This window comes from Mya arenaria, chromosome 15, assembly GCF_026914265.1.
Source record: "Mya arenaria isolate MELC-2E11 chromosome 15, ASM2691426v1".
Taxonomy (NCBI): domain Eukaryota; kingdom Metazoa; phylum Mollusca; class Bivalvia; order Myida; family Myidae; genus Mya; species Mya arenaria.
Window position 1 is genome coordinate 40,390,851 of NC_069136.1, and position 11,914 is coordinate 40,402,764.

Consider the following 11,914-nt stretch of genomic DNA (forward strand, 5'->3'; position numbering starts at 1 on the left):
CGTTTCTTGTTCAGTTAATAAGTTGGCATGCTGGTATTAGTATTGTGGTAGGAATTACCTCAATTATGACAATGGCTACTTACATTATGTCATCAATGTGACGAACTTTTCCGACAGTTTACAAAATCCTGGGAACAAAACCAAGAAGGGAACAGTGAGCCTGTGTGAAATTGATATGCAAGTTCTGATATTAGACAGAGACTGGTGAAGCAACAATATCGAATGTCTACACAGACTGTTTTTACAAATTCCATATATTCATTGATTGAACTAACTCTAAAAGAATTCGTAGAAGTTAGTAAGCGAAATTTGCTTTAGATATCACTAAAGGGACAACCTTTTAACGAGGATGAACAAGTTGATATCCATTGTATTCACAGTATCCATTGATATTCGTGTCGTACAAATGCCACCAATACCATGAACACAGAACGGAGGTGGACTTGAAGTAATGTAATGATATGGAGCAAGGACGTTAAGTATAGCGACTTTAGCTTTTATTCCTTATTGTTGGGACAAAGGTGAAGTATTCGTAAACTAGTACAGTCCTGCAAAGAATTTCACTGTGCTTCCAGGAGCGTTCCGGAACATGGTTCGCCATTATTTATTGTTCAACATGTTTAATTAATGCGTATTGTGTTGTTTTTGTTTGTTCCGTTTTCGTGTGTTTTCATGTGATATAAAAACGCAATTGATAGATATTGAGAGTATGAGGTTGAGAACGTAAAATGTAAAAGATGGAGACGGTAGTTCTGATTTATGAGGTATCCATTCGATTCTTTCAATGGTTCGTCTCAAAGTGAAGATGATCGATGTGATGGCTGTATGTTTGATCAAGTCTGTCTTTAATAATTGGACCTTCGAAATTTCGACAAATGTTCTTCAATTTGTCGAAAATGTCTTCAATGTTTGTGCTCAAAATGATGCTGTTCCGAACGTTGCATTTCAAAGCTTTGGAGCGCTTTGAAAATTGGTTTGCAATATCAATAAGCGATGCGCCAAGTAGTGACAATTTTTTAATTCCATCTCATGAATACACATATCCGCGCATTGGCCAACAATGTTTTCTATTCGGGTGTTCTTGAATCGCAGTAATTGCAATGTCTGCAAAGTGCTTGCATCATCTAAAATGAGCGAAATGAAATCCTGTTCACATCGCTCAAACGATAGTTTGGACAGCCTGCTCCATTCTTTATCCTTGAGAACAATTTCGATTCGACCCGTGGTTATGTTAACAATATACAGTTTTTCTATTGCATCTGAACAAACTGTTTCTACAACAGATTGAGACATTTCATCAACACGAAGTATCGACAGATTTTCACACATGGATAAATCAGTCTCGTCTACATGAACATTCTCTAGACTTAATTCACGAATGCATCTGGTAAATTTAGCGTATTTTGGAAGATGAAGCTCTTTTGCGGACGTATTTGCTGTTTCGGTTCAGTTGTATACGTCCAAAATATTTCTAGATTTTCAGTTGGGATATTTTCGATCTGTACATCTAAGGCAGCACATCGATATACCAATATTTTAGATTCGTCATATGTGACATGTCTAATACCTTATTCTCGTGCGAATTTAATGCTTCAATGCGTAGGTCTTCTATATCATTGCAGTTTGCTAAATCATTTGTTCTAGTCTACATGACTGTGACAAATCAAACTGTCCATTCAGTTCAACATGAACAAGACTAAGCTGTTCCAGATTGTTTGTAAAGGTTGATGACATAGGAACTGAAACATTCAGCGGTTGAATCGTATTTGCTATTGGTTTACTATAATATACCCATAGTTCACTTAGGTTTTCAGCCGCAATGACTGCTTTGTCCATTTTCACGTTTATTACTGTTCAGTACAGTATGAAGAACACTTTTTGTCAATACCGCTGAAACTAAGTATTTATGGAATAAGATATAAAGTTATTAATCCGCATTTCACGCTTCATTGAACTTGATGAAGACCTGGAGTAAATATTGGACGGAAATTTGCTACAATACTATATTCAGAATTCACGATATACTTCAATAGATTGATTCTGTTTGATATCATCTGTTAAAAAAGTTAACCATCGATTTTGTACGTTTGCTAGGAATTATTATGTGATCAAAATGATTTACTTTGTCAGTAGTTGAAATGAATATTAATGTGTTGCCGATGGGCGCTGCCATTTTGAATATTCTGAACGATATGCATTTCGAACCATTCATAACAAACAAACACAATATAGTACTTAGTCGGTACTGTCTAAATCTTTGAGTCAAAATACTTATAGATGGATTGAATGAATAGTGAATGAAATAAGAGAACTCTACAATGACCAGTTGCATACTTTAATGGCATAGACTGAGGTAACAATTATATGTCTTTTTTTAGAAAGACTTACGTATAAAGTTAAAATAACTTATTGACATCGTCAAAACCACTAACTGACTCGTTTATTTCATTTTTGTATTTTTAATAAGGACAAAAATGACTGTATTTTGAGATAAGTAATGTGCGGTTGGTGGAATTAGCGAAACCACTCCCCCGCCACCTCCGGTTTTCCCATCCTAATCACCCAAAGCACGATATACAGTACTCTCAATAAGTTAGACACTCCAATGAATCGTCCAAGTAAGTATATCGGAGAAAGAAAGTAATAAACCACGCTCGAAATGCACCATTTTGGACTTTGTTCAAACCTGATTGGGGGAATACCCAAATCCCACTGCCAACGCTTTTAGCAATATATATATTTCAGTTCTGAAGGAGGGGCGCATGTCAAAATGCTGCCTCCTTAAGTTATAACCCCTCGGACGCCAATTCCCTGAAACCAACATTCCACTCCGTCATTTTCGAATTCATTAGTAGGGGGATTGCGCGCCAGGTGCGACCCCCACATTGTTGATATGCTTTTGATGTATATGTACATTTTATATGTCATCAATGTGTTTTTCATGAATATTAATCTGTAATATATGTATATGTAAGTGAGTGAACACTGCACTTTAAACCCGTGACGCTTTTGATAGCATTAACTAGCTTCTTTAAAGCAGCGTAGAGGATGATCGAGATATGTATACAATAAACCTTTATTCTTCAGTATTTTAAAGACAATCTGTATAACTATCTAGCATAATAAAAACACCTTTCTTTATTTCCTCGAAATGCTCTACAACCTAAATCAATAAACAATGCTACAGACCTGCGTTCAATCGCTCTTTGTAAAGTATCGTCCGTATCAGCTATAGGTTTACGCATTGGCTGGAGTTATAAATAGGCTGTGAGTCATTTCCGATGAGATATTTAGCTGTATACATATCACTTATGTTTGTTCGACTGCACAAGTTTGTTTCAGTATTATAGCATTCAGTTTTTGAAGTTCATGTTTGTTATGGATTTATTTTATGATTTTGTACTCGCATTGTGTTGTATGTTTAATAAGTATAGAGTGTTCTTAACTTAATAAGCAAATAGTAACGAAACATGTTTTATAATATTAATAATACATTGAAAAAAACTACCAACATATTTCGTATGAGCTATTTACAATTTTTGACACCTTTTGCATTCATTTTCCGATTAAAGCTCTCGTTTTCAACATCATAACATAATCTCTTGATACAATAACTCTTATATATACTACCTGTGTATATGAACGTATATATACTGTTTCTCTCATCTAATAGTGATGCTATGAAAGGCTTATATCTTGTAAATGTGAATTGCGAATCAATGATAACGGGCATGAGTACATGCAAACAATGTACAAGGTGAATGATCATATCTTACTTTTTCAAGTGATCTTGAAATAGATGTTTAAGAATTACAAAATAATTATATAAATTACAATTGTTTGTCGTATCAATTAGTTGACTATATATTTTTTTTAAATATTTCGTTTTCGAAAAATATTCGAACATTTCAGCGTGTTTCGCTCAGATGTATGTTTCATTAGTTTGTATGAAGAAGGAAGCAGACGGAGTGGAGGATGGCTAATTAAAAAACGTAACGCAACCTTCGGGGTGCCTAGTTTCTATGGTCGCAAAATGCGTCCAAAACGTTACTTTTCAGCGGGTTTTGCCATATTTTATAATGGGAAGGTAATGTCGAAAATATATCCGGAATCACGAATGCGGGGAGGTCGGGACCGATGTTGTCGTTTAGGTCTCTCGATTCCCTACGTAAAGCGACCGTCGGCACGCACCTGCGTCACCGTTTCCATTCGCGTACAATTTTCTCGTATACGGTCAAAATCTAAATCTAACGTCTTAGATCCAATCTTGAAATAGATGTGTTGTCAGCAATCGAATCGTATTGATGGCTATTCAGTGCATAATTGAAATATGAATGTAATAATATTCAAATACAAATTGTCATTTTCGTTTCTTCCTTTAAAATGCTCTTACTATTATTCAACCAATCAAGCAAATGCAATACAAAAGTATAAAATCTTTCACTGATCATTGACACTCACTTAAAGAAGCTAAGGCTTGAGCGATTTAACTTTCGCTCTAAAATACCACGTGAGTACACAAAGTGGATCAATATACTGCGAACACCAAAAAAGTTAGAATTTGGTTTGGCGATATACAGAAAATGGTGCGAGTTTTATCATCATGCGGCGTCGCTGCGCTCCATTTTCTGTACATCGCCAATAGAACACAGACATATGCATACGATGATGAAAACACGACAGTACGATGATGAAAACGCGATAGTTCGATGGTGAAAACGTGATAGTACGATGATAAACACACGACAGTACGATGATGAAAACGCAATAGTACGATGTTGAAAACGCGAAAGTACGATGATGAAAACGCAATAGTACGATGATAAAAACACGACAGTACGATGATGAAAACGCGATAGTACGATGATGAAAACGCAATAGTACGATGATAAAAACACGACAGTACGATGATGAAAACACGACAGTACGATGATGAAAACACGACAGTACGCTGATGAAAACACGTCAGTACGATGATGAAAACGCGATAGTATGATGATGAAAACACGACAGTACGCTGATGAAAACGCGACAGTACGATGATGAAAGCGCGATGGCACGATGGTGAATACGCGATAGTACGATGATGAAAACACGACAGTACGATGCTGAAAACGCGATAGTACGATGATGAAAACGCAAAATCACGAAACTACGATGGTGAAAACGCGATAGTAGATGGTGAAAACACGGTAGTTTATCGCATTATCATCATCGTACTGTCGTATTTTTTGCGTTTTCATCATCGTACTTTCGCGTTTGCATTATCGTACTGTCGCGTTTTCACCATCGTAGCTTCGTGATTTCGAGTTTTTATCATCGTACTATCGAGTATTGCGTAACAGATCAACACATTCACAAGCGATGGCCCTAACGGCAATCCGTATCATGCGGCGTCGCTGCGCTCCAATTTCTGTAGATCGCAAATAGAACACATTCACAATACATTTTTCTTTTAGATCGATACGATAAACCTAGCATGATATACGTTTAATATTCATGATTTGAAAAATAGCGATATTATTTCAAATAGGCTGTGATTCCATTCCTTTGTGCATATATTTCACTGTTCAGTTGTTTATTTTATTATTCCAATTGATTCCATTTGATTTAATTTTTGTACTAAGTATGTCGTATGTTTAATAAATTAAACTAAATATAGATTCACCGGTGTCATTACAGGTCACATGGCATACCAAAGCACAGCATTGTTCTTGTTTTGGCCGACAGCATTATCGAAATAAACCTGGAAAATTTAATACATTTTTTTTCTTTTTTAAGCTATATGCAGTACATGAAGAAAGCAATGTTATATTGATGGACATATTTCATAAGCCATGGTTGAATCCAAATATCCAATCGTTATCAATCATCGAATGTGAAATGGAAAAAAAAATCTGAGTAAGAATGTGTTTCATGGTGTAAAATATGTAAGTTTCATCATCTTTTATATTCACTATTGATTCTCATAATCTCTTCTCAGCAATAAGGATAAAGTTTGCATAAGCTGTTAGAACCTTTAATCCATTAAAATTCTATAGATAATTTAAATGGGTGAAGCATTAAATACCTCAGCATGTTTTTCACCGACACCATAGTGCTGAAAGTAGTGGTGGGCCAGGCTCACGACACTGTCACTTCCTTTCCCCGGCAATTCGGCCTCGTCCACCAGATAAAATGTCTACTTTCCTGTACAAATAAATGTTAACTATTGTTAAAGGGACTATACACCAGATTGGCACCAAAAACAGTTTTTTTCTGTAACAAATCTCAGGACAATTATTTAATAAAATGTTTTACTCTTTGATATCATAATTGTAAAAAAAATACCAAAATGTAAATGTTCGATCCGGATTCACCAAAATTGCAGTCCAATGTTGTATCTACTGTGCTACGAAGGCTTACTCTAAACCTTTGGAATATCTAAGCTATATACCTAACTTGGTAATATCAGGTGATAACATCGACAAGCCAATCACGCATACAAATGAATTCTACTAGGTATACATACCTAGTAATCTTTTTTAATGGTACAATACGAAAAAACTGCAAATATATAATTGTAAACTATGTGGTACTTCAGTTACATGTAGTTAGTTTCAATGCATTGTACTCATTGATACCAAGTTTATGTCAGTTTTCGACAATTTTCTTCTTTTTTTCCCGCTATTTCATCATATGGTGTATAGCCCCTTTAATTGATTTCACAAATAATAATAAAATTGTACTGAAATAGTCAGCAAGAAGATAATGTAGACAACCCAAAATGACACTAACAGATAGCTGTATTACTTTTACAGATCTTTATTTCTAATTAAAATTCATTTTTAAAATCCAAGCTAAGATCAAGAGTGTTTAACTTGTTTACGTTGAATCTTTTAAAAGGATTTCTAAGTATGGCCAAGGTAAAAGTTTTTGAACAGGAATACAAAGCTGACAACATAAAAAATCTAACCTAAAAAATTAATTCTGACTTGGAAAGACAATTTTTACAGGTACATCATTATTGTATAAGATCTGTCTTATTCTGTTACTCCATGTTTAATTCAGAGTGACATCCTACCATAAAAACATAGCTGAACCTAAGGCACACATGCGAAACACATGACACTTCTGTGGGGTGGCGAAATATATCGGCCCAACTTGTTGGCATGATGTGGATAGTGGACTTGCTGGGCAAAATCCCATGAGTAGTGGTAGTGCACATCTTGGCAACATGGTTCAGCACCTTCAAAGACAATAATGATAGCAAATAAAAAATCAAATAGTATTTTACTTTATGAAAACAGGTGATCCGAACCGTTATTCAGTAACATTCAAATGATAGTAGTATGCACACTGCAGTTTGTTTACATTTTGAATCTCCTTGACATCTTCAGTTCTCAGAGTACCATCATAATTATTTTACAAAGTAATAAATCATCGTTGAAATTAGTCTCAGAAACATCATGTCCACTATCAGACTCTTGTTCATTTCACAATCAAAATCATCATTATTTATCAAACATAAAATTGACCTTTCATCTGAATCTTTTATATTTTGACTTTGAGAAGACTGCACAAATTCATTTATAATAAAGATTGTCAAGTTAAAGTTGTTCATTTGCAAAATCTGGATCATCATTTTGAATATATTCTTTTTCATAAGGTACCGTCGAGGCCTGTGACAACGTTTAACATTTAACCTTGGCGGTCATTATCGGTTGCTAACAACAAAACAATTCGCAGAATTCACTTCCGGGTTTTGACAATTACTTTGATTGCCATGTGAAAGTACTGTCAAATTACTTATCAAGCTTGTAGATTGTGTTATACTGATTAAAAATAATCATTAATGATTAAATAACATTTTATTTGTACTTACCACTTGCAATTCCACAATTTAAACCAAGAAACGTTGAAGTTTAACACCGGATGTTTCTCGTGATAAACTGGGAAACGGTGTCTCGGTTACTACGTTGTTTGTCAGAATGTTAACAAATATCGGTTATAAACAACCATTTCATGATCAAGCATATTCTGATCAATGTTCTTTCGTTTCAAAAAAATAAAATAATACTGTTTTTATTTCAAAAAGGCCTCACATCATCGACCAGAAATGTTTGCACCTTACCGTCATACAAACGTAGTTACCAAAGTCCAAAAGCCGAACAGCTGACCAACTCTTTCGGTAAATTAAACACACGTTAAAAGGTTATGATCAACTAAACGTCAATAAATAGTGTTGCAGAGGGTTTATTGCTGAAATTGACGTGTTTTTTTTATGTTGACAACAAATAACTAAGTTTTAAGCTCAAAAATACCATGAAAAATCAAGGGGAAAAGAGTGCGCGATTTGATTCTCGCTTTTTCTCGTTATTCACGTTAGCGCCACAATGATCAAAATCGCGTTCCCATCCACATATATATATATATAATTGTATACTGTATACACACCATAATCAAACATATACATCGATATGATCATAAATATTGTACCATCCGTCTCATACGTTTAGTTTAATAATTATCTGTCGAATATATGTGGTGGACAACTGCTTACACCAAGTATTTTACCCGGTGAGCTAATGTATATCTGTGGTGAATCACTACTTACACCAGGCCTAGTGCCTGGTGAGCCAAGGTATATGCATGTGCTGAGTCACTGCTTACAACAGGCCTAGTTCCTGGTAAGCCAAAGTTGAAGTTGAATTCACTCGATTTCAGTCTATGTAGATTAATAATGAACAGTGTTGAGTATTCGAAAACGCAAGTCCGTTTCTCAATTTAACGTTATTTATTCAAGTTATTATCAATTCAAAAAAGCTAAGTCAATCATTACAATGGCGGACATGTTCGGTGGACAGTTGATGAGTTAATCAATAGTTTAATGAAGTTTCAAAAGAATATACCTCGCATGTTTGTTTACAAGATGTTGAAAGTAGTTCAATCGTAAATTTAAGAAATGTCAACAGTCCCAAGCTCGAACTTGACACTTCTTATATACCCGCAAGATGCTGCAGCAATGCTGCAAGGCTTTTGATTGGTCTGCAGGACTGCAGCTCACATTTGCAGGTGAGAAGAAGGTGCAAAGCCTCGAGAACAATACAACAAGTAAATATGAACAATCATAATAATATATACATCAATTGAACGTGAATGCCAAATTGCATCTTATCTTAATGCTGCAGAAATAATATTATCATTCATCCGCGAAACAGTGTTATATCAACAATCGAATCAAATAGTGCGCTTGCAGCATTGTACTTGTAATCTTTAACATGAGCACATTTATATAAAACATCAATAATAAAACTATGCTTGAAACAATTTAACTTTACAATTCATACAGGAAAAGTTTACTACGATGAATAAATATCTAATAAATATTACAGCGCTGTAACCCAACAGTTAAAATGGCGGACATATTTGTGACAGTAGTGTGTACTTCAAATTTATAAACGGATTATACGGCTTCGATTCAAGGTATTCTTATGTAATTTAAATCTGAATTGTAATTGTAATTATCAACATATTCATTTACTACAAGACTTCTGGAATTATCATAAAAGAAATGGAAATACAGCGGAAAAAAACAGAATGTAAGTAACTTCGGATATCCGTACAATTGTTAAAATACAAGGGGGTACAACATCTTACAATATTAACATGTTTATGTACTGTATTGGTTACTTTATGAAGCGGAATGTAAGCGAGCAGCTTGAATTCGAAAATATTTATTTCAAACTTTATTTGCAAAATATTTCTTGTTTTATAAACACTATCAACACTATTTGGAAAGTAAGGCTTTATACACATTTTTGAGGTCGTTACCATGTGCAGAGACCTGCGAAATTGTAGTCAAAGTGCGGGGCATACAAATCATGAAAGGGCCTTTTCAAATAATAAAGGCAGAATTTATTTTTTGCAAGCAGGCATGATTTTTGCATTGCCCAAGTGATAACCTGGTACACAACATAACCTGTACACAATACTGGTTCTAGTGATTTACTGACCGTTTTAAGGCGATATCCCCAATTTTTATCTGTCAGGCTTTTTGATGCGTGCGTGGTCTATTTGTTGGTATGTGGTTTAAGTATGTGTGTGTGATGGTTACACGTTTGGGCATCTAGTTCAAAGTCGTTTTGTTTTCTTGCATTGTGCCTATGAAACGGGTTTATTATTTTATTTTATAACTGTAACTTTTAGTGTATTATTTTTTTGTTTTTATATTTTCAGATAAAGCTTGTTGTGGACAAATATGGGGGAGATGCAATAACACATTATCAGATGACACGAGCAGGCAAGCCTCAACGGCTTTAGAGGGTCGTGAACACATAACCAGATAAAACTAGCACATACATTGATTTTTATGGAAGTCCCTTAACTCACATGCTGATGACTCATTATTTGCTCTATTAGTCTCTTAACGTATTTCCAGATGAAACTGAAGTAGCGAACAGGAATTAACTGCTATATAAGCCCATAAACTCATAACCAGATGAAACGTATTAGACGTACATTAATGACTTTAGAAGCCCCTAATTACAAAACCAGATCAAACTAGAAGATACACAGTATTGGCTCTAGAATCTCATAAACACATTGTGAGGTTAAACTGGTTGACATGCATGAATGGTTTTCAACATTAAACACATAACCAGATGGCACTAGCAGACATGCATTAATGGCTCCAGAATCCCCTAAACACATTATTAGATGAAGATAATACATACACATTGATGGATCAAGAAGCCTCTTATCCATTACGAGATCAAACAAGTAGACATGAATTTATGGATTCAGATGTAATTTAACACATAACCAGATGACACTAGAAGACATGCGTTAATGGCTCTAGAATCCCCTGAACACACTACCAGATAAAGCTAGTAGACACATATTAATGGATCAAAAAGCCCCTAATCACATTACGAGTTCACACCAGCAGACATGAATGTATGGATTTAGATGTCATTAAACACATTACCAGATGACACTTGAAGACATGAATAAATGGCGCTATATAAGCTTCTAAACTAATCAACAGTTGATACAAGAAGATTGCCCCGGAACACATTAGCAGAAGACACTTAAGCAGATATTTATGGCTCCAGACATGCACTTATGGCTCTAGAAGTCCTTATACGACTATACCCCCAGCAGAGCTATTGAAAAAATGTCTTCTAACGGTTGTTAGCGGACTTTGCACGAGAATTTTGAGTAATCCCACTAGCCGATACATTGTATTTAGAAAGGCCATTATAATAATCTACTGTTTATTTTCGGAAAAATAGTTCTTAAGCGCATCAATTTTCTCACTAACATACGCAATACACTTATTGTCGAAAAATGTGAGATACAGTTACTCGTTTTTTTCTTCAAAAATGTTCTCTTACAGACGTGAGAAACCTTTTCGCTAGGAAGACCACCAATATTGTATCGCCTCCGACAAAATTGGTGTTCTTCCTAGCGAAACGGCTTCTTACGTCTGTTAGGGACACTTTTGAAGAAGCACTCGTACTGTATCTATTACATAAACATATTACTAGATGAGATTAGCAGGAACATATTAATGACTCTAGATGCCACTAATAAAAACATAACCAGATGAAACTAACAGACATGCATAATTGTCTCAAGAAGCTCTTTAGCACATTATCAGATACAACAAGAAGAACTGTTTGAATGACTTGAGAGGCCCCTAAATACATTATTCTTGACATTAGCAGATTTGCATACATTGCTTTGTAAGCCTGAAAACACTTTACATTATGTAATTTAAACAGCATACAATAATGGCTGTAGATGTCCGTAACCCATTACCGGATGACACTGGCATACATGCTTCAATGGCTATAGAAAGCCCTTCACCAGATGAAACTAATAGACATGTGTTAATGTCTCTGGAAGTCATTTTAAAAATAATCTGATG

The 11,914-nt window shown here is 35.0% G+C and overlaps 1 long non-coding RNA gene across 1 annotated transcript; it reads right to left on the reverse strand.

The window, feature by feature from the left end:
- Positions 1–5,633: 5,633 nt before the first annotated feature.
- On the reverse strand, positions 5,634–8,256 carry LOC128218706 (uncharacterized). The gene is made up of 4 exons (XR_008258432.1): positions 7,865–8,256; positions 7,064–7,228; positions 6,071–6,189; positions 5,634–5,746 (listed from the first exon to the last, which is right to left on the reverse strand). It is a non-coding gene; the product is annotated as an uncharacterized LOC128218706 (long non-coding RNA).
- Positions 8,257–11,914: the final 3,658 nt, after the last annotated feature.